This window comes from Peromyscus maniculatus, chromosome 16, assembly GCF_049852395.1.
Source record: "Peromyscus maniculatus bairdii isolate BWxNUB_F1_BW_parent chromosome 16, HU_Pman_BW_mat_3.1, whole genome shotgun sequence".
Lineage (NCBI taxonomy): Eukaryota > Metazoa > Chordata > Mammalia > Rodentia > Cricetidae > Peromyscus > Peromyscus maniculatus.
Genome location: NC_134867.1, coordinates 48634261 through 48658418, shown reverse-complemented (window position 1 = coordinate 48658418; position 24158 = coordinate 48634261). Strand labels below are relative to the sequence as shown.

Sequence of the window (24158 nt, the reverse complement as noted above, 5' to 3'; positions counted from 1 at the left end):
CGTGAGAGGCACACCCAGGTGGGCCACACTGAGCGAGCACGTGTGTATGCTGTAAATGTCAGCAGCAGGGTACCCAGGGACCCACTGTGTGAATAGACCTCCATAAACCAGGTTTTCTTATTTATTTCTCAGTACCCCTTCCAATTTTCTCAAAATTGCTTCCAGAAGAAAGAAGTAGGCATTACATCCTGGACTAAACCACCAAATTCAATTCTTGTGTGGAATATTTTTTTGTGACATGATCAAAATGACTGTAGTGAGCAATGGGGACTATGTAAAATAGGAAGCTATTAATAAATGGGTTAGAGGTCAAATATAAAACTATTTTTAGAAATCTCACTGAAAGCCAGTAGAGTAGTTTTGTTTTGTTTTTCTTTTTTCAAAAGGACCCCTTATATACTTCTCATCAATCATGCCACAGGTTTCATGGTTAATAGCATTAATATGTGTCTTTGGAATAATGATATATAGCTGATGTGTTCATTATTTACAGCATTCATATCCAGACCTCACTTTAATTTTCATTACCCTGTGTAGACACTAGCTAATTCAGCTGGGGTAGGTCCCCGGATAGTGCAGTATTATTCCCATCACTGGACAGACAGAGAGAGCAGTACAAGATGGAAAGCGTTGATTCTCTGAGATTCCATTTCTGAGCACTGATGGAGCTGAAATGTTGAAGACAAACTTGATTGTGAGTGAAGGGAAGGTAAAATCTTTACCAGCTTGATTGGAAAGTGTTGTGGTGTTGACTGACCTCCCAGGGCTTAACTGAAAAGCAAGGATTTGAAAGCAAAGAAAAGTCACACAGGCAGGGCCACTTTAAAGCTGTTGATAGCACCAGCCCTGGCTCCCTGCAGGAAGCTTCCAAGAATGGTCCAGCTCCTTCCCTGCAGGGAGAGAGAGGCTGCTTTGTTTTCCTCAGGGCTCCCTGCTCTCTTTCTGCCTCGCCCACAATGGGCTCCCTCAAAGTGAATGTGTGTATAATCCGGCGGGCTTGCTGGGCACCCCCTTCCAGCAGACAATCTCCCAGCCCTCTGGACTTTTGATAAGTGCAATCAAGTTGCAAAGGAAGGACATTTTTACGTGAGACGTTGCTGAGATGTTACATCTGTGCTCAAATCCACATACATGGCAGCTTTTAGACTCCTCAAGTATCTCCCTGCTCTCTGTCCTCTACCCCCGTCATGTTCACCACCCAGGGCATATTTTCTGGTCTCCCCAAAACCTTCCTGAGTTTCTCCTGGAACCAGTGAAATTCCATGACAATCTATTTTTCAGTGTTTCTCTTTAGTGCCTCTAAAGGTTGTATGGAGGAAATGAATGAAAAGTTGATTTCTAAAGCTCAGATGTAGTCATAAGACAGACTAGTAATCCCTTGGAACTAACATGTTGGCTTTGTTTATGCTCTACTTTCAAGTCCAGCTTTAAGACAGTTGGCCTGGGGCAGGTTGTAGATGTTGGCAGTTCCATCACTCACTTTGTATGTATTTAGAAACTTATGCAAATTGCTTTGTTTCTTTGAGTCTTGGTTTTCTTATCTGTAAAATGAGAATGATCTACTTGGAATACTTGTGTAATAGTCAGCTCAAATCAAGCATTAAAAATTTGAGAGATATTATGTATTATTTCATACCCACAATTGAATGTACGTTTTTAGTTGGATATGGTTATTGGGTTAACATTTTCCTTTTCAATGGCTTTGAATTTGTTCATAATTTTTTATATTCTGCTTTTGTGATAATGAAGATAATATAAAGAAAATATAACTCCCTTTCAAAACAAATATTGGCCTATGATTTCCTAAAGAGATTTGAATTTTGTTTGCATCAGTGAACCAGTATCTCTCTAGCTATTTGCCACCTCTATGAGTTCTTATTTCCTTTTTGGAAATTCCCTTTCAACCCCATCCCAGCATTTCCCGACAGACCCCTTCCCCTCAATCATTTACCACCATCACTCTGAACATGAAACAGGTCAGCACTCTCTTTCTGCTGAGTTACTGTAGGCTATGTGTTATTTATTAAGTGGCACTGTTTACTGTGAGAGAAAAGCCATGGGGTACAACAAAACCCACTATAAGAGTTTATTAGGGGAAGGGGAACAGAAAGGATGTGCTTAGGTTTATGGGAATGATCATGCAAGAAGAAAGGGGAAGAACAGATGGAACTAGCTTTTTGTAGTGATAGACCCCAGACCCAGGGTACTACCTTCTCGAGGGGGCGCCCCAAGAACCCAGACTCCAGTCCAGTTGATGCAACAGCATGAGGTGGTTATTAAAGCGACTGTACAGACAGGCAAACTCTGCTCCTAAGAGCAAGAGCCGAATCTTACTGCAGTCCCATGGGGGCTTTTAAAGGAAAAACCCACAAAAGCCATAAGGTTACAATTCCCATACAATTTCGTTTCACAAGATCATGGTCTGATCACAGAGTGGGTACAGTCACGTCCGAATGTACATTCTTCTTAAAACCTCAAGGGGGGTATCAGGGTGGGAGTGGAGTTTACCCAAAGGTCACAGTGGTCGTTCCTGGAACACTTGCAACTATCCCAGTCACAGTTGAGCACATCTCTTAACAGAAATCTTTTTACATTGTTACAGGTTGAATAATGGCTGAGTCAGGTGGCCCTTGGAACTAGTTTCCTTCTTAGTTTCTTATTTCCTGGGGCTTGGGGGTGTAAAGCTGAAGGGTTAGGGTCTTTCAGTAGGTTCCCCCTGCACATGTGCATATGGGCATACGTAGCTACACCACGCATGTGCATAGATTGCATGATCATGCTGTGTGCAAATTACGGACAGACAGAGCATGGATTACATAGGACGTAAGGCTCTGGAATGACTAAGCATCTTGCTTGGCTACTGAACAGCATATGTGCAGTCATGGAGCTGGGGGAGTGGCTAGGAATTCTAACACTACATAGTTTTTGAAAGATAACAGTAGATAGGAACAAAGTACATTTATCAACTGAAATTATGACAATGAGAGAACAGTAGGGTCATCAAGTGTGTTGCTGGGTGCTTAGGTCTGTTAACCTGTATTTTAAAAGTTAGGAAACAGAAGTCGGGAAGAAAAGTAAATTCTTCACTGTCTGTCAAGTGGGTGAAGGGAGTATCTAATTTCCTCCCACCACATTTGTGATCCACTCACAGATTATATAAAGGCAAGTGGTAAGGGCTGAAGTACACTCAACTTCAACTGAGGATACCCCCTGGGTTTAAAAGACCTGGACTTCAACTCTCCTCTCACTAAGACAGTTTTTTTTTTTTTTCATTCAAGTCCAGGCTAAGGAAAATGAGGTCTCAAACTCTCCCATTTTAATTCATATGTGTATATGTGGTATATGCATATGTACAATGGACATATGTGGGTAGTGTGTTAACGTGTGCGGCGGGGCGGGGGCAGGCTGTAGATCAATATTGGTGGCCTTCCTCTATGGCTCTTCACCACATTTTTTTTTTTTTTTTTTTTTTTTTGGTTTTTCGAGACAGGGTTTCTCTGTGTAGCTTTGCGCCTTTCCTGGAACTTACTTGGTAGCCCAGGCTGGCCTCGAACTCACAAAGATCTGCCTGCCTCTGCCTCCCGAGTGCTGGGATTAAAGGCATGCACCACCACCGCCCGGCTTTCTTCACCACATTTTTAAGAGGGTTTTCTCTTTTACTATGCTTGGGGTTCACTATTTGGGCCAGATTGGTTAACCAGTAAGCTTCAGGGGTTCTCCTATCCCTGTCCCATTCCCAACATAGGGGTTAGAGATGCATGTCACCACACTCAGCTTTTCACATGGGTGTGGGCTCAAACTCAGGTCTTCTTGCTTGTGCACAAAGCACTTGACCCACTGAGCCCCTAAATCTTCCACTATTGAAAAAGATGGATTTTGGGTTTTTGAGACTTGTAAAACCACACCTGTTCCAGACCTGGCAGAGTTCTTTGTCAATTTGTAGCTTTGGTGTTAAGTTCATTTCCTTTAGTCATACTAACTTTTTAAGTAAATAAAGGTCTGGTAGCCAAAATGAGGGACACAAGCATCTCTGTTTAGATTATCTTCCCTCTGCCAGGGCTTCAGCCTAGGATCACAGTTACAAGAGGAAAGTAGTTCATCTTGATCCTGTAGGGGAAAGGAGACCTCAACAGATCAACCCTGTTTCTCCTCTTTCCACTTCTTGCTGGATGTTTCTCTGGAGATGATGTCAGCAGCAAACACAGCAATGAGAAAACCTGTATTGACCCTGGAACTGCTTTTCACAAGACAACAGACTCTTTCAAAGCTACGATGCACTTGATGGTTAGAGACAACAGAAATTTGGAAGCAGCATCAGAGCTGAAGCAGACAGTGATGTATCAACAGATCCAGCCTGGCCAAGCAGAGGCATGTCAAGGAGACATCTTTTGGGGCTGTGTGGACAGAGCAGGCATCCTGTTCTTTTCACAAATCATGTTCACACTGCCCTGAAACAAGCTGAGAGTACCCTATCAGAAAGTCATATTTTCTAACGTTCTGAAACCCAATGTAAAAGTGACATTTCTCTTACTTTCCAAGTATAATAGTAAAAGATTTGTGTGTGTGTTATGAACTGGAAACTGAACACTATAAAAAGAAAAGGTTGAACTGTCTGCTTTGGAATAGCTATTATTTGACAGGAACATTTTGGTATTGCACTTGAATAAAATATATTCACTATTTAACATCACAGACATTACTTAGATGTATGTACAGCATAAAGCATGCATCTATGCTGTCTATGGCTCTGCTCTCCTGCCCCCAAATTATAGTAAAGAAAAGAAATCTGCTAAAAAAAATTACTAATCTTAAAAACCATTCTAAAAATACTAACAAATTTAAAGCAACAATTGCAAATTTCCCATAATGTTTCACTCATATTAATTCTGATTTGGGTCTGGCTTGGAAACTTTTGGTGTCTGTTCTTGATTCTTTCAAAGGTAGAAAATAATTTCCTTGGCTTAACACTGATATTCAAACATCTGTATTTACGCTAAACTGGCTCTTACAGAAGTTGCCTTGTCTTTATTGTCTTTCTGCATGGAACGGTCACTCTTTTCTTTTGAGAGAAAACTCTACAAAGAAGTTACTGTGAATCTGAGATCCAGCACTTACCTCATCCCCATCGAAGCTGCCACCTTCTCACCACCTCTGGTGTTTGCTTACAGTTAGTACTTCTCTGAGATGGAAACTTAAGGGCTTCACACATATTGTCTGTTTTTTTGGAGGGGTGGGGGAAGTGCTGAATGGTGATATTGTTTAATGACAATTCACTCCTCCCCAATCCTCTTTCAAATTTGATCCTCAGAATACTGGGAGAGGAACTGAAAAGTAAAGGCTTAGTCAACTCTTACTGCATATAATTTTAAAGACTTGTCTGAGTCTGTATACACACAGGAAGAAGGTTCAGCTGACTTTATTGTTAGGGTTGTGGGTGCTGAATTAATTTCTATACAAATATGCAGGGAACTTAATCTTTTTGTTAATAGCAGGGAGAGTACAGAAAAGCTCAGATGAAAAAAGTCAGAGACCTAAGTTCAGGGCAAAATGACTTTTAACAAAAGAAATAACTAACATTTCATTCAGAATTTTTGGTGAGGATTCCAATAAATTTTTTCTTCCCTTTAAGAAAGATATTTCCATGCTTTTGGTAGTCTGCTCCCATGCAGGCCTCCTCTTCTGCATCAAGTGGAGGAAAAACTTGAGTTCTGCATTTGGGTTCATGCAGAGCAGGGAACAGTGACTCACCAGGACAGGTGGAGCCTGGAGGACCATAAAATCATAAACCTGTAGGAAGCCAAAAAACACTGAGGCTGGCATGGGCAAGAGCTGAATGCCTCAGCAGACTCCTGAGGGCAACTGACTGAGTCTAAGGCCCTCACCAGCTCCCACACAGGGCTCCCTCAAATACCAGTTGATATGGCGAAGGTACAACTTGGTGCCAAAATTTGCTCAGTATTCTGCCCAGATTAGGACCCCCAAAGAGACCACTGGAGACCAAAGATATCCAGAATGCAATAACAAGGTTTAATTTGGCACACATGCGTAGTTCAAGCTAGCAGGGAACCCTCATCCACCACACCCAACACAGCAAATCAGGGAGGAGAGTTCCTCTTTCTTGGCGAAGTTAGTTTTTATAGGCAAAACCCACAAAATTTCTTAGAGGGGAGGGGGTTAGTACAGGTCCATCCTTGATTGGTCCAGTTTTTCCCGGGCCTGGACTTTGTTTTATTCTAGCTTATCTGCTTGCTGTGTCAGGAGTTTTACAACCCATCTCTGGGGTCTGGTCATGTTATCTCCAGAGAGGGGCATCTCGTGGTTGATCGGTCACCACCAGACATCCTGACTTTGTTCTTTTGAAAACACCTGACTTCACCCCCTCCAGGAATGGGGAACTGACTCAGTTCTGTTTATTTTTAAGATATTTCTTCCCTCAGCTCTTTTGGGTTTCTGGGGGAACTGTGTCTGAGCCTTTGGTGGGGGTCTTTCACTCAGTAGTGGAATGAGTTCCATAGTTTTCATAATTGATTTTGGTGAAGTAGGTGAAATATTGGTGAGGAAATAAAATCTCAAAACATCATCTTCGTTATGACATTTTAAGTATAAGGAGAGTCTAGGTGGATACTACCTTATCTAAGCGGCCAACCACCACTATTGCTGGCGAGAATGGTTCAAAGGTTGTGTAGAAGAGCATCTCCGTGGGGGTCATACATACTGAAGTACTTACAAATGAGGCATATCTCCAACTTACTTTAAAATGTGTATTGGGGGACAATATTACAATCAGTGAGGAGTAACACAGAGCAGATGGTCAGTTCGTTGTATTATTCTTTTAATTTCTCCGGAAATAAAAATTCATAATTTATACATAATTACAAGTAAAATATTTAGCAACACGCAGGCACCGTGTCTGTGCTTACTCTGAGTCCTTTTCTTCCCCTTATTTCTCCTGCTATGTGTTTGCTTTCCTGATCATGATAGTCACCTGCTGTGATTATACCAATATACCTTGGGCCTGATTATACTACCCATTAAAATACAGTCGTTTCTAAAGAAGCAGAAAGTAGAAAAAAGGGCTGTAAATTGCCAGAGGTGCTAGGCGCTGCAGCACAGCCCAAGAGAGAACCATCTCTAAGTACTCACTGTGAAGTCATCTGCAGAAACAGAGGTCTGGATAAAAAGAAATGCAGAATACTATGTCATTTTTCAAATATAACAATAGCCCAAGCACTTATTTCAGAATGGGAACTTAGTCATCCGAACCCACGATTTCCCTTCTGTAGAGCCCCACCCCATGGAAACATGCTTTTGTGTGTGTGCAAAGAAGAGTATTCTGTGGACATTGCCTTGAGGCCTGCATTGTGTGTGGTTCGTAGTGCCCCTTTAAAAGATCTATCTGCCAAGCTGCTACTCAGTATGGGCATCAATGACAGTCTTCATTTTTAGGATAAAATTCTAAAGTTCTGGGTTACTATTTCTTTGGTGTCCCTAAAGCTGGAGTGGCAATGGGAAGGATAAAAGAAATTTGCTGTCTGTTGTCCCTGTAGGCTGTGATGCCTTCCAATTCTATTTCTCTTGATAACTTTGTAAAATAAACCCTTTTATGATTCTGTCTCTAACTCTCAAGAACTCTCTTGGTAGACAGCAGAAAGTAGCAAATTAGTTATCATCCCAGCTTGTAAAATGAGAGAAGAATTCATGGAAACCTACTTTCTAAAGATGTGTAATGAAGCCTCAATTTATCTGTCAATCTTTGTTTTGCTCTATGTATGAAATATGAGAAGATGTGGGGTAGAAAATAATTTTTCACATACTTTCTTTATCTATATATTAAGAATAGCCTAAAATGATATGTGAAAGGAGTCACCATATACGCTATGAGCTCCCATCTAAAATGGAAGCTATGATTATAATTATTATTACTGCTGTATTCATCAAAGTTACCATCATCTTTCTTATCCTCCATGTTTATGATTGTGTAGTTCTAAGGAATTTAGAAGAACGAATAATGGTTTCTGAGAATAAACTAACTACTCTGTAAATGTGCTGGCTAGTTTTTATGTCAACTTGACAAAAGCTAGAGTCACCTAATGGGAGGGAAACTTAGTTAAGAAATTTCCTCTATTTATAAGATGTATTATTTTATCTGTGTCCCTCAATAAAGTTTATCTGAGGATCAGAGGGGAAAGCCAGCCACTTTATTAAACACAGAAGTCAGGCAATGGTAGCACATGCCTTTAATCCTATTGGAAGCAGGAATCCATCTGGATCTCTGTGAGTTCAAAGCCACACTGGGAACAGAGCCAGGCAAGGTGGCACATGCCTTAAATTCCAACACTAGTTAACCATAAAGGTCTGGAGGTCTGTACAGATAGACAGGAAGTGACAGAGCTGGGCTGGAAGAGGAAATGATGTAGCTGGGTGGAGAGGAAGTGAGTTGGCAGAACAGAAAGGCATATAAGCATTGGTATACAGGAAGTAGGTCTCTGGAAGCTACAGAGTTGGTGAGGTGAAGTTAGCTGTGGCTTTTCCTATTCCTCTGATCTCTCGGGTTTTAACCCCAATGTCTGGCTCTGGGTTTTTTATTTAATAAGACCTTTTAAGATTCCTGTTGCAATAAGATTAGGCTTCAAGTAGCTTGTAGGGCATTTTCTCAATTAGTGATTGATATGGGAGGGTCCAACCCATTGTGGGTGGCACCACTCCTGGGCTGGTGAGCTGCCTGGGTTCTATAGGAAAGCAGGCTAAGCAAGCCATGAGGGAAAAGCCAGTAAGCAGCACCCCTATATAGCCTCTGCATCAGCTCCTGCCTCCAGGATCCTGCCCTGTTTGAGTTCCTTTCCTGACTTCCTTCAGTGATGAACAATGATATGGAAGTGTAAGTCAAATAAACCCTCCCCTCCCCAAGTTTTGTCACAGTGTTTCATCACAGCAATAGAAACCCCTAAGTAAAACAGTAAGAAAATCTCAAGTGACAGCTCTCATCCTGGAAATTTCAAGACATGGCTGAAGAAAGAAGGGCAGCTGTGTTCAAATAGAAAAATGTGCCAAGTGTGATGAGATATGAGAGAGAAAATGACAAAATTTTCTGATTGTAACAATGGTAAATTTATACTTTCTTAAATGTTACAGAAACATAGCAGTCAGAGAGGAATCAAATGTGGAAGGATGGGAACTCCAGAATCTGGAAAGCAATAAAACCATAGTCTTAGATTTTTAATTGGATTTGGAAGACTATCAAGAAAAACTAAGATTTTAAGGAAGAAGGAAATATCGTGGCAACGTGATGAGTTCCTTTCAAGCATTTTGAATAGATTGTGGATAATTCAAACCAGAAGAGGACAAAGGTTTTTTAAGATAGAGCAAGCTCGGGGAAATAAAGGTCTTTGGAACCAATGTTTTGAGACTCAAACAATGGGTCTCCTGAGAGCACAGCTGGACATGTGTTACAGGAGGAAGCTGTGGGAACAAAAGGAGGTGAAATAAGTCAGAAAAGACTCCCACTGGGCACTTGGGAAGAGAGATATTCCTCTGTGGACCTGAAATGCATTTGGTGACAGGAAGCAAGGGGAGCATTGAACACTGTCTTTGTAAGCTCCTGTCCCTCTCATCGGTCATCAGTGAAAGACAGCTGGTCCTTGGCTCCTGTTCCCCAGTTCTTCTTTCTTCCTGGTTTTTATATGAAGTGGTTTCCCCTACCTTATCTACCAGGCTGCCAATTGCCTACTTTTAGTCTCTCATCCAGGATAGAAGAGACTCCATGCCTGAACGATTGACAACTTGCTGGGGCTGTGCCGTAGATATTGCTGCTGCTATTTCTTTGTTACTTTTGTTTTAGAAGACCTTAAGTGTCAAACCATTCTAAAGATGCATCTCACTCACACCTTCACTGTATGGCTAGCCTTTCACTGTTCTCTTTCAATGAAAAGGTGGAGTCTCCTACAGTGTTCTTTCTTAACCCAAGTGTGTGGCACAATCATGTATTTGTACATGGAAAAGATGGGCAGGTTGTTCTACTTTTCTAGAGCTGCTGTTTCTCCACCACCCCCACTCTCCAGTGATTCTCTCTCTCTCTCTCTCTCTCTCTCTCTCTCTCTCTCTCTGTGTGTGTGTGTGTGTGTGTGTGTGTGTGTGTGTGTGTGTACCTACTGAAGCCATAAGACTTTGGATCCCCTGGAACTCGAGTTATATGTGGCCATGAGCAGTTGTCATGGGTGTTGGGGAAGATCTTTGTTCCACTAGAAGACTAGCAAGCACACATAATATGGAGGCATCTCTCTAGCCCCTTCCCAATGGTATTATCATCCTTGATGCTAAGTGTCTTGGGTCATTTAATTTATCCTTGTTACCCAAACTAAAGGAATACTTGATATTCTAATGAGATACCTTGTGGTAGTTTGAAAGAAAATGGCTCCAAAGGGAGTGTCACTATTAGGAAATGTGGCCCTAGGTATGGTCTTATTGGAGGAAGTATGCCACTGTGGAGGTGGGCTTTGAGATCTCATATATGCTCAAGCCATGCCCATTGTCTCAGACTACTTCCTGTTGCCTGCAAGTCAAGATATAGAACACTTAGCTATATCTTATCCAGCACCATATCTGCCTGCAGGCCACCATGTCACACCACAATGATAGTGGACTAAACCTCTGAAAATGTAAGCCGCCCCAATTAAAAGTTTTTCCTTCATAAGAGTTACTTGTGGTCATGGTGTCTCTCCACAGCAATAGAAACCATAACTAAGACATACCTCATGCCAGCTGTCTTGTCACATATTCACCAGGAAAATCACTATTTGATTTTTATGTAAGTCATTATGGACCTGGTTGAAGAAAAAATGACGTGATATTCAGTATACATACATAGAATCTTAGAAAGTTCAAAATATTGAGGGTTTTGTCATATAACCCTTAATTAACATGTTTCTCATATGAACCGTTGGGGTCACTGGCCTCTTGTGGAGGCAAAAAAAAAAAAAAAAAAAGCCTCAAGATTTAAGAGGTGTGAATGAGAGGTGTGTCCTACAGGGTCTTTCTTTCATGTTATTTGCTCCCCTTTGCTGTCACAGTCAGGTTTTAGTTTTCAAAGGTAATGGGTATAAGCTGACTAGCCAGGTGCTTGTCTCCCATTCCCCAAAGACTCCACAGACTCCCACAACAGTGCCACCAGCTGGTGACCACATGCTAAGAACACAAGTGCTTGTGGGACACATTTCAAATTCAAACCATGCATAGCTCTTCCGGGCAAACTAAGTCGTGACACAACAGAATCGCCATGATTGATTGGGTTGCTTATGGCTCCACCAGCCTCCTCAAAAGGCCATGCTTGGGTCTCCTTCCTTATCAGCATGCAGTAGTGGACTATCCATTTCAGGACGAAGAGGCCTTTGAGTTTGGCAAGCCCCATGACAGGCTGTGCGTATCCAGCCTACCTCCATCCCAGCCTGTATGTGTGCTCATTGAACTACAAACCTACTTTGTACTCACTACTTCTTTTCCTTCCATGTCTCGGCTCTCAGTAAAGTTACCTAAATCCTACCTACTCTTAAAACATAGTTGTAGCTGTCAACGAAGTCTTTTGTTCTTACCTCACTGCAAAGTGATTGCTATCTGGGGGGGTTTACCCAGGCCCTTTTCATTTGTGTACCTTGTATCAGGAGTCATTTGTTGGTGTTGCCTACTCACATGCCTAACTTGCACTGACAGCTATTTCAAGCTCTATAATATATATTTAATAAAGGTCTGCTACTTGTAACCTTGGTGAATACCCTGGGGTCTCGGTTATCTCTTGTAAGTCAGTGCCCCACTCTCCCGTGCTACTAGGATAATTGAAGCATCCTGGGGGTGACTTTCGTATTAACCTAAGGGAAAGAGGACAGCACACACAAAGAAAGAGAGAGATTGGAGGAGACTCTGATATGAGGGACAGTGACCTTCATGACTTCATTTTAGAGAAGCAGAGAGATCAAACTTCCAGAATCTAAACTTGTTCCAAGAAAAGCCAGCGAAGGCAATAGGGACGGAGAATTGAGTTGTGAGAAGGATTTTCCACTGTGATCTTGCCAGTCTGCAAGCAAACATAAAGAGTTCCATGAACTGGAACATTAGCTTAGCATCTAGAGTGGAGCCAAAGGCTGAAACAGTTTGACCTTTAGAGCAGTCTATTTCAGACTACATTTTATTATGGAAGCACATTCCGCAATATCCTTGTAGTAAGAATGACACTCTTATCAGAACTGACAGCAGCTTCTCGCCTCAGCAGAATGACGGCTGCGACTGGGAACCTGGCTGAGTGGGACTCTGCAAGGAAACTCACTGGAGTCATGAACAAGTACCCAGGCTAGCCCAGGGAGGGCCTGTCAGGTCCACAGCAGTTACATGGCTGAGTTCACCAACGGTCAAAGGTTAAAAACTCACTGCATGGCAGCTGAGTAAATGCTGTTTGGGGAGCCTGTCAACAAAAATCTTACATAAAAAAATAGCTAAAAATATGTAACGTCTATCAGGAAAACCCGACTTAAGAAATGAATACTGTGAACGAAAAGGGTTAGCTTTAACATATTCTACTCTTTTTCTCAAGATCCTAGCTAACCCAGGTGGATCTTCAGGAGTCCAGCTGACGAGAGAGAGAGAGAGAGAGAGAGAGAGAGAGAGAGAGGAGGGATTATATGAGCAAGAGATATTGACACCATGATTGGGAAAAAAAAAAAAAGCACAGGGACAAATAGCCAAACTAGTAAAAACACATGAACTATGAACCAGCAGCTGAGGAGCCCCCATGGAACTGGATCAGGCCCTCTGGATAAGTGAGACAGTTGTTTAGCTTGAACTGTTTAGGAGGCCCCCAGGCAGTGGGACCTGGACCTGTCCTTGGTACATGAGTCTGCTTTTTGGAACCTAGGGCCTATGCTGAGACGCTTTGCTCAGCCTTGGTGCAGGGAGGAGGGGACTGGACCTGCCTCAGCTGAATGTACCAGGCTCTGCTGACTCCCCAGGGGAGACCTTGCCTTGGAGGAGGTGGGGATGGGGCATGTGTTGGGGGGGGGGAGGCTGGGGCGTGGGAGGAGGGAGGACAGGGGAATCTGTGGCTGATATGTAACATGACTAGAAAATCTCTTTTATTAAATAAATAAATAAATAAATAAATAGTCTGATTAAATGAGAAAAAAAAAAAAAAGATCCTAGCTAAGAGTATAGCCTTTAAGATAATGAAGCTAGTTTGGAAACACACCAAAACAAACTATCCCAAACCAAAAAAAAAACCTCCAGTTGAGTGACATTTGGGGTTGAAAAGAATAGTCTTACAATGATTGTACAAGAAAAGTCTAAAAGAGATAAGATGACTTTCCCCTTGTAGACAGTGAGTCAGCATGAGCTCAGGTTTGGAAATATAGACCTCTTGGCACTAACTGTAGGAAGATGCTTTTGATCTCTAACTTCCGGAAGAACGGAGGAATGATTGCTGCTGAAAGCTTAGGGCCTTTCCCATAGGAAGCACGTCACTCTTCACGTTGGAATGACTATAAAGGGAGAGTGCTTCGGCTTTTACTTCTTTTTCTATTTCTTCTTCCCTCTTTTTTTTTCTTGCATTATTTTAATTGTTCTCTTCCTGAGTCTAGATAACGCCTGAACACATTTAAACTAAATCTACATGCCCATTTTCATTCCCCCTTCATGATCTCAGTTTTACTTACTAAAGCAGTATGTTCCTCGGAGTTTCTTCTGTATCCTTCTAGAGTCAGTTGATGTACTTAAGCACGTATGCAGAATGAATTATACTTTGCATATTATTCTTCATTTTGGTTTTCTAATGAAATTTGTCTAGACAACTTTTATGAATTTGTCAGCTGCTGTGGGGTGGTCTTTCTGTACGCTGTGAATATGCGTTGCCACCACTTGTTAATAAAGAAGCTGTTCTGGCCTATGGCAAAACAGGATAAGAGTCAGGCAAAAAAAATCTAAGCAAAGATACAGGGAGAAGAGAGGCAGAGTCAGGGGAGACACTGAGAGCCACCAGGGGAACAAGATGTAATGGAATACAGGTAAAGCCACGAGGCACGTGGCGATACATAGATTAATAGAAATGGGTTAATTTAAGAGGAAAGAGCCAGCTAACAAGAAGCCTGAGCCATAGACCAAACAGTTTGTAATTAATATAAGCCTCAATGTGTTTATTTGGGACTAAGAGGCTATGGGACAGGAAAACTTCCGGCTACAGTCAGCCTTATCTTTCTTCTCTCAATTTCAAGTTTTTGCTATGAGTTTCAGTATGTGTGAGTGTAGGTGCACACAGCTCATGGTGCCTGTAGGAGGGGACAACATTCAGGGGTCAATTGTCTCCTTTCACTGTGTTGAGACAGGGTCTTTCCTGGTTTGGGCTCTCTGCATATTCCAGGCTGGCTGGACCACAAGCATCTAGCCTGCTTTACATCTCTCCATCTCCCTGCAGGAGAGTTGGAGTTACAGATGCATGTCACTGCAAACCAGTGAGTGGCTTGATAAAATCACCTCCCGGAGACAGATCTTTCTGAGTTAGCCTGGTTTGGTATATCTATAATGTTAACGGAAGCGGTCAGCTTGTTTCCCATGAAACTTCTACAAACTTATGAGTTTCAGGTTCGGTAACAGAATGATAATTTGCCCAAGCCCTGGTCAAGGAGAATGTCAACATTTTTTATTCTAGGTTTTGTTTTTGATGTGTGTGTGTACATGTGTGAGTGGATGCACGTGTGTGTGTGTGTAGAGTCCAGAGGTCAGTGTCAGAATCTGTCCCCCCTTTCTTTTGAGACAGCTCTCTATTGAACCTGGAACTCATTAATTATTTATTAATCAGAAAGTCCCAGGTATCCTCTTGTTTCTGCCTTTCCAGGGAGCACTATTCTGCCAAGTGGTTTATTTATTTATTTATTTATTTATTTATTTATTTATTTATTTATTTATTTATTTTAAAGTGGGTGCTGGGTTTGGGACCCAGGTCCTCATGCTGATGTGACTATCCCTTCACCAACTGAGCCAGCTCTTCAGCCCAGCTTTATTCACGGAAAAAAAAAATATTATCTCATCATTTTAGTTTAAATTCCCCTTACTTTGAATGAGAGCAAACGTCTTTTATGGTCTAAAGATGCTTTTCATGCCTTTACTTAATTAGCAAGCACGGTTTTCTAAAAATTGTTCTTCAACTTTTCATTTAAGTGCTAACTCGATGTTCCTTTTTACAATTTCACTTTGGAAATGGGTTCACGGTTCATAGTCTAGTGACAGCTGATTGTCCACATTTGGTCTCTGTCATTCTCCTCCAAATTCTCTGAGTTACTTCGTTTATCTCAGCTGAGTAAAGGTGTGTGTGTGAGTGTGTGTGTATGTGTGTGTGTGTGTGTGTGTGTGTGTGCATTCACACAGGCAAGTCAGTGTGAGAAGTGGGTTATCATCACAGTGGTTTTTAATCAGGGCTCCATCAGCAAAGCCCACATATCTGTCCCTTCATTATCTGTTTGAATGTCAGAATATTCTTGGGTATGGCTTATCAGAGACAAGACCAACATCAAAGAAATATCAGAACAAAGGTAAAGGCTGTCCTTTTTTTGTTCCTTTGAAAGGGACTGTTTTTTTAAAAAAAAAAAAAAAATCCCTTGTGATGAGAACCTTTTACAAATTCTTTTGTGATTTCAACTTGCCATTAAACATGACTTCCCTAATTTTTCTTACAGATTCCTGTATAGTCTCCAGAATGGCAGAGAGATAAGCTATCTGATATTTTTAAGAAGATCTGAGGTCAGTGGAGGAAGTAAGTGGTTTTAACTGGAAAAGCAGACTTGCCTGTCTGTACATGTGTTACAATAAAAATGCCCCTGTGAGACTTTCTGGTAAGTGATGGATAACCCCCCCAACACACACACACCATCTGCTGAGAAAGTCCCTGCACTTGCACAACCTGCCGCTCTAACCTTGTTTCCATGAAAACTCCAGTCGGGAGTGACAGTGTACAGCTGGCAACACTCCCCTCTGTCACGTGACTTGACAGTATAGACCAGAGATAGGCAAGGGAACTGTGCCGGTCTCTGTTGTCAGTTTTATTGACAGGAAAAAAATGAGTCATTAGAAAAGGCCGTCTGAATTACAGACCTAATTCAGTTCCTGTGTATTAACCAGCAATTCAATCAAGCCCAAGACAATTTTCAAGGACCTGAAGCAGCGGAGTGCAACTGGCCTGAGGTCTGTTCAGCCTAGTCATGAGCTGTCTACTGATTTCTCTCCCCTTGTCCAAGACATGCTGTCAGTAGATTTGACCGTTTTCAGCCTAGTGCAAGACGGTGGTATAAATTTCAGGGTTGTCACCACTCTGTCTATTCAGGTATAATTTTGGAAGTACAAATAACAGGGCTGTGTGTTTCCTAATTCAATGATTTAGTTTCATGCTTTGAAATACTTCATTAAAATATTTGGTTGGTTAATTTCTGCTACTACTGTGGGGAAAGATTTGACTACAATGGTCACTTGTTTCCTGAGACCAACCATAAAACTATTCCTGAATATAAAAGAGTTAGGAGAAATTTAACAAAGAGGGAAATTTATGAAAATACTGGATATTGCAGTTTTAATATCCTTTGTTTTGTAAGAATGTATCTTTGTAGTAATTTTAGGCCTGACAACTAAAATCAAATTGCGATAAAGAAGAATATTCTGTGATGTTGACTTTTATTCAGTAGTATGTTAAATATTATGTTAAAATATTTCTTAGTGATAAGGAACCACTCAGCGATCAGTTTTTCTCTGAGTTTGTGGTGCATACTGACAGAAGGATCATGACAACAGTATCTTCTTCCATACCGAGTGCGCAAATAGAATATGGCAAGGGAGGTTGGCCAATTGTTTTGGCCAAGTGACTGATTAAAAATAGAATGTTTAGTTTTTCTTTATGATAACTACTCCATAGCAAACCCAGAAAATATAGTAGAATATAATTAATATATGTTAATATATGCTAATTTGAAATGAAAACATATCATTTAAATAACAAATAGAAGAAAAAATATAGCAAATACATTGAAGGAAGTCCCAGCCTTAAAAAAAAACTAATAACCTCTTCTGAGAATCACATGGATGATTATAATAAATGTTTTCCAGTTTGGAAAACAAGATACGATGTAAATGCCTATACTATGGAGAAATGATGGCTGCACGTAATGCAAACCCTTAGAAACATTTGAACTGTTGGGAATATTTCCGGCTTTCATCTGAAAGTGTAAACTTGCAAGATTTACCATTTTGGAAAGAAAATCGTCGGTGGATTTTGCATTACTGAGAGCATGTTAGCAAGTACAAGCACGGAGCATGGTGACTCGAATGCAGGAAACAGCAGACACACGAGACAGGAGACCAGGACAGTTCAGCGTCGATTCGCATGACATTTCAAGTGAAGTTTGGGTGCCTGGGAGAGGAATGAACTGGCCCGACAGCTCCAATGACTGGCTGTATTTTCACAGGTCCTTATGTCCAAAGTGGCTAAGCACAAAGCGCTCTTATGGGCCTGGGGGCAGATGAGCTCGGATGTGGTCTTTGAGTTGCTGGAACCACTAGAAACTTTCTGTGAACCACCTCATTGATTTACCCTACAGCAACAGGAAGCAAACTTACTTTCCTTCTTTCTTTCTTTCTTTCTTTCTTTCTTTCTTTCTTTCTTTCTTTCTTTCTTTCTTTCTTTCTTCCTTCCTTCCTTCCTTCCTTCCTTCCTTCCTTCCTTCCTTCTTTTCTTTCTCTCCTTCCTTCCTCCTTCCCTACCTTCCCTCCTTCCTTTTTTCTTTCTTTTCAATACACAAGGCCACTTTACTATAATGAACTCACAAATAAAAACTTCACACAGATTAACATTCAAACAAACAGTTGCCTAGTCCCAAACTCTGTGGTCTCAATGATCTTCTATTCAGTTAGAATGGGCATTTTGAAGACATGGAGCTTCACTTGGAGTTTTACACTTTTGCTATGAATTACCTTTTTACTTATTTATCCAACACACAAAGAAAGAAAAAAAATGAAAGTTAACACCTTAGAAAAGCCATTATCTTTATATTCACTTCATGATTAGTGTCCTCTGCCTGCTTCCCGTCATTCCTTGTCACCTTATGTTACCCTTTCCTGTCCTTTCTGAATGTTATAATAGCCCCACATGCACATTTGTTCTTATGAGCCCTATGGGGCAAAATGTATTAGGAAGCACTTATTTCTACATGTACCAAACATTAAATGGACTTGAAAGTCAAATGCATTGAAATGGATTTAAAAATTAAATGGAAATAAAATTGTAGAAAGAAGTACCATAAAGTATGAGCAAAAGTTCCAGGGGTCCCCATTAAAACCAAAGTGTTCAAACATGTGAGCCTGTGGGAGACATTTCACACTCAATCCACAACTCTGGTTCTGGATGGGTGTGGACGTATCATCTCTGAAACTTCTTCAACTGTGCCACCATCAATGGTGACAGTAGCCACCTCAACAGCCTGGGGTGGAGCATTTTTGTCCATGGTGGTGGTCACTAATGGCTAGCCATCTTAGTAGCAAGGACTTTCTGATGCCTCCTATTCTTATTTTCTCGTAGTCAAGTGACTTAGCTGCCAGGATCCCTCTTGATGCCAGACCTGACTTGTGCCCCACGGGCAGCTGCAGTAGTGGTATGTGCCAGGACACAGGTGCTGAGAGACAGTGGAACTGGGTTTCTGCATGAGTGTCCTGTTGAACTGTTGTTGGATGTGTGACTTGAGCGCATGCCCACTCCCTTAGGCACTGGTGGGTATTAGCTCTACTACTGTGAGCAATTCCTCGTAATTCAAGCTCAGGGAGTGGAGACGCAGCTGTGACCGATCCCAGTAGCCAGAACACACCACTGGCAAAGTTCCAAGGAGGAAGAGCATTCTTAAGGCTCAGGCCTTCAAGAACCAGGGCAGGGCTGCAATTCGGCTCTAGAGTCAACAGGGAAGTATGTCGATTTGGACAGCAAAAGAGAGGGTGTTGTACCATGACATCTCTGGACCCTGAATGAGTGTGGGCTCAGTTAGAGGGCTCAGTTCTATGTGAGCAGATGCAGTGGTACCCAGGACCTGGGAATGGTGTGGTGCCTCTGTGACTTGGGCTCTGTGTGCTAGGGAACAGTACAGTGTTGGCTTCTCTAGTCAGGGATAGGTCGTTTCAGGGACAGCAGATGATCAGATGATCAAATGGTCCTGATGTAGGGAGGAAGTATGTTATATTGTTTGGCTCACAGGATGGAGTGTTAAACATGAGCCAAGCTTACAGTTCTTTTAGATATCAGACACCATGTAGTTTCGAGCACCTGAATCATGACTATTCTCCTGGATCAAGACTGATTCCCTACTGAACTCTGTGTGTGTGTGTGTGTGTGTGTGTGTGTGTGTGTAACTCAAGATTGAACAGAGGGCTTCATGCATGCTAGACAAGGCCTCTACCGCTAAGATATATCCATAGCCTATGAGCTACTGTGTTAATTCAGGTATCAGAGGGATGGGGTGCTTTAGCACCTGAGATGTGCTTTCTCCTCCTCTGGGCTGCAGCATCTGATACTCAGGGGATAGGATACAAATGAGTGTGTCTGCCCCATCAGGGCACAGCTCCTTTTTATGGGGTCAGGGAATCAGCTCCACCCCTTTCTTGAAGGGGAACATCGAGGTTCAGCCAGCTTAGACGCAGCTTCTCCTCTGTGCTTGTCCACCTGCTCCTGGGGGGGCGGGACACTGTTTGGGCTCAGGTACTGTTGTTATGGCTGCCCTGATGGGCCTAGGCTCTAGAGTAACATAAGCAGTGTGAACCTCGGGCTGATCTCTAAACTGAGCTCAGGGCCTGTGAGGAGGTAGGACCATAGAAACAAAGGGGGCAGGGGTCCCCAGTATTCACAGGGTTGCTTGCTTTTGGAAAGTCCATTCCAGTTGTGAGCGGGTTGACAGCTGGGTGGTTTAGGAATGTTGTTTTGTTCCCTTTGCTCTGTGGCCAGTCTGAGTTTTTGTGCTTTGCACTTGGTGGTGGTGGTCTACCCTTGTCCTTCACTCACTAAGCTACGTGTTCACTTGTGTTTTGTGAGAACGATATGTTTTAGGTACCTGGTGGACCATCTTGCTGACAAACCTCCAAGTGCCCATTCTTTAACTTTTTAAGGATCGAAGGCAGCTGGTTGTGGTGGCACAAGTGTGGCTGATATATTGTGCACCCCAATAAACTTATCTAGGGGTCAGAGAACAGAACAGCCATAATATTAAACATAGAGGTTAGGCAGTGGTAGTACATGCCTTTAATCCTAGCATTCAGGAGGCAGAGATACATCAGGATCTCTGAGTTCAAGGCCACACTGGAAACAGCCAGGCATGGTGACTCATGCCTTTAATCCCAGGAAATGATGGCAGGAAGCAGAAAGGTATATAAGGCGTGAGGACCAGGAACTAGAGCTGGTTAAGCTTTTAGGCTTTTGAGCAGCACAGTTCAGCTGAGAGGCATCCAGTCTGAGCAAACAGGATCAGCTGAGGAATTGGTGAGGAAGCTGTGGCTTGTTCTGCTTCTCTGATCTTTCAGCATTCACCCTAATATCTGACTCTGGGTTTGTTTTTATTAATAAGAACTTTTAAGATTCATGCTACACACACACTGGTAGGATTTGCTGAAGGAGGCAGAAGCAGGAGGATCACGAGTTCGAGACCCACTGGGGCTACACATTAAAAAAAAAAAAAACTGAAGGCAAACAATACATGGAACAGAGAGGGTCTTGGTGGGTATTCAGTATGTGTTTCATATATTCTTTATATAAAAAAAAATCCCCTGAGTTCAAGGCATTCATTTGAATAAACTGATCAAGGCTGGTGTGTTATTTCTAGGGAAACCCTGGTGACTTCCAGGCCATTTAATTTGGAGGGCTTCCCCCAGTGAGCATGTGGCTGACATCTATCTACAATGCACACAGAGCAGGCCTTCCTGACAAAACTCTAAGGCCCGTCTTAATGGATCACGGGAAGCGTTTCACAGCGTGAGTCACTGGTGTTTCGAAGCAACATCAATTTGGTCATAATCGGTTTCTATGGTTTCCACAGTTATCACTCTCTGCCTTGATAATAAGCACCAATAAAACCTGACCTGAATGGGCAATAGCAAGAGAAGCGTCTAAAGGACACTCCTTTTATAGTTTCCTTTCTTGTAAAACACTGCAGTGGCTTCTTTTGCTGAGGCTATCCTAAAATTTACTGCTCAGTGCAGTCTGAGGTAATTGGCATTCAGCATTTCAGGAAGGTTCTTTGCAGCAACAGGATCGATGTCGTGGGCCTTCTCTGTGCGATCAGAAGCAAAGAAAATCTGAATAGAAGCAAGAGTAAGGTGACAAACACGTCAACACCTGCTCGAGCGTGGCGTAAGCAAAACGGCTGCCACGGCCGTGATGCAAGAAAAACACATCATAATAATAATAATAATAATAATAATAATAATAATAATCCTGCATAGCAGATATATCGGGAACTGGTGGTGCTGTCCGTGATGGAAATCAATCCAGGATGATAAACGTCAGTTGCAATTCAAGTGGTCTTTCTTGGAGTCGCAGAGAGACAGGCTTGAAATCAACTTTCAGCTGGCCAGGGCTAAGAAAGAGATGGGCAGCTAGCTGTTCATGTTGTAATGGCTTAAGGGCAGTACAGTTACAATGACATCTTTTGGTAGAAGACGACAACTAGGTGCATCTTCTGTGACATGCACCTGACCTTTTCCTTGTTAGGACTTCCCAGGGTGCCTTTCTGCTTCGTATAAAGCACACTAGGATTGAAAAGAAGGGGCCTGCTCTCTGCAGCATCTAATTCTACTACAGCCCTTTCTCTGCTCTTCCACTCCTGTCATGACAAGCCACTGCCTCCCTGGGTTCCCTTTCTGGGCCTGGAAGTGGTAACTTCACCAATGGGCTCTCGGGTGCATGTCCTGGATGGAGAAAGTGACATAGTTTTGTTATCTTGCAGGACTTTTTATCTTGAGCCTTTTCTGGAACAGCAAGAAGACAAGCAAGGGCTCAGGCTTTCCCAGGGGCAGCACAACCTGACAGAAGACATCCTGTTGCCTGGGCTTTTACTGCTGATGAGGTGTGAATCATGCAGAGAAAAACCCCTGGCAACAAGCCATGAGGACCTGTCTTTTTCTGAAGCACTGGGTAATCTGGCTGTGTTCAGATTTTCCTGTCTTGTATAACTTTTATCAACTTACTTGCTACCTCTCATTCACGAGCACTTCATCTATAAAATGGAAATGATAATAAAGCCCTCAACATGCTGCCTATGAAGTTTATGTAAAAATTCAGTAACTCATATCTGGGCTAGGATTTCAGGGAAGCTTAATGATACTTTAACCACTGTGCATTTTCTATATGCATAGATGATATTTATTTAAAAAAAACAACTTCAAAATATAATTTTACTTCTTCAGGGTCCATCAAACTGTCTAGTCATATCATAAGGACTTTTGCTTTTAGCCACACAGACCTGCTCAGAAGTAGAAGGACTCTGGGACAGATGATACTGGATTTAATGGCTTCAAGCAAGCAATGATACCATTGAATTAGTCTGAAACTACTCTCTGCCAGCTAAATACAATGACAAGCTGAAATCAAGAAAACTGCACAGCTTTAAGAAATGTTTTCTGGGCTCTTGAATCTGTTTTCATCCTGTTTATTGTCAGTTATTGACTGAGCTCTATATGTGAAGGGCTATGTGCTAGTTGCTTTGGTACCATATAAAAAGTCTGAGATACAATCTGATCCCTGGGAACATACTACAGTAAGAAAAATATTGCATACAAGAATAACCATACCAAAAGTAAGAATAAAAACTACTATAAGAATTATGTCAGCATAGGGGTTAGAGATATTTACCATTGGATTTTCCTATGCAGTTTGAGGAAGTACTTCTTGACCTGGGAGAAGGAAAGAGCAGGACCTCCATCTACTTTGAAATTGACCTTCCCAGACCCATTTCAGAGATGGTGTGTCCACTTGCATAAGAATCTCTGGGGCTGCAGGGAAGTGAGGGACAGAGGACTCTACTTGGCATCTGGAGTTAGGAGACCTTGGTTTAGATGTTGTAAAGATCATTTATCAAGAGCAGATGCAAAGCTTGGAGATGACGAGAGTAAGTGACTTTAGTGCAACTAAAATCTTTGGACTATTAGGAGCAGTTGGCTGAGATGATGCATGTCTAGTCACTGTGATTCCTGTTATCAGTCTTGTTAGAGTGCACTAACAAGAGCCCCTCTCCCCATCTGCTGCCTGGAACTGCTATGTAGAACCAACACTTCTCATTGACCGAGCTTATATTAATCACTTCTTTAAATGCTGTGACCAAACACCTGACAAGCCAGTTAAGGAAGGAGGGGTTTCTTATGGTTACAGTTAGTTGGACACATCCCGTGGTGAAAGAGTTATGGCTACAGGAGAAAAAGGAAAAAAAACAAAACAAAACAAAACAAACAAACAAACAAAAAAAAACGGGAAGTAGGGCTGGGCTGGGCAACCCAAGGTCTGCCAGCATTAATCTGCTTCTATCAGCAAGGCTCCACCTCCTAAAGGTTCCACAGCCTTTCCAAGCAGCCCCACCACCTGGCAAACAAGTGTTCAGACAGAGGAGTGTGTAGAAGAATTTCCCGTTCAAACCACAACAGATGAGGTTATTCTTGGACGAGTTGGTAAGGATGCACCCAAACGAAGTCATCTGGCTGTTTGGTTTTTTTGTTTGTTTGTTTGTTTTTAATGAATTGGAGCACTCAAAAATTAATTGATGAGGGAGGCATAAAAGAGACATGATCTTTTAAAAATTATAATCAGGAAGTAAAGGGTCTTGAGTTGCTATATGTAAATATTAACTCAATTAATCTGGAGGCATTTCTGGGCTGCTACTTTCATTCTGTATTTGGGTTTGTGGACTTTAAACATGCAGATACATGCTAAACTGAAGTGAGCAGGCATGAGGAGAATATTATAGGAAAAGAAATAGAAGAAACTTTAAGAATCCCCAGGGGAGCCCCAGGCAGTGGGTTCAGGACTTATTCCAAAATGGCTTTTTGGAACACAGTCCCTAAGGTGGGACACCTTGCTCAGCCTAGACATGGGGTGGGGGGGTGAGGGGTTGGGTGCGACCCTG

The 24158-nt window shown here is 42.1% G+C and overlaps 1 long non-coding RNA gene across 2 annotated transcripts in view; it reads left to right on the top strand.

Moving 5' to 3' along the window:
* The window catches only part of LOC121823223 (uncharacterized), a 49216-nt gene extending 26933 nt beyond the window's left edge, over positions 1–22283 (top strand). For both annotated transcript variants that reach the window (XR_013045094.1, XR_013045093.1), the window contains exons 6-7: positions 15705–15781; positions 21990–22283. This is a non-coding gene — a long non-coding RNA (uncharacterized LOC121823223). The remainder of the gene's footprint in view (positions 1–15704; positions 15782–21989) is intronic.
* The last annotated feature ends 1875 nt before the right edge of the window (positions 22284–24158 follow it).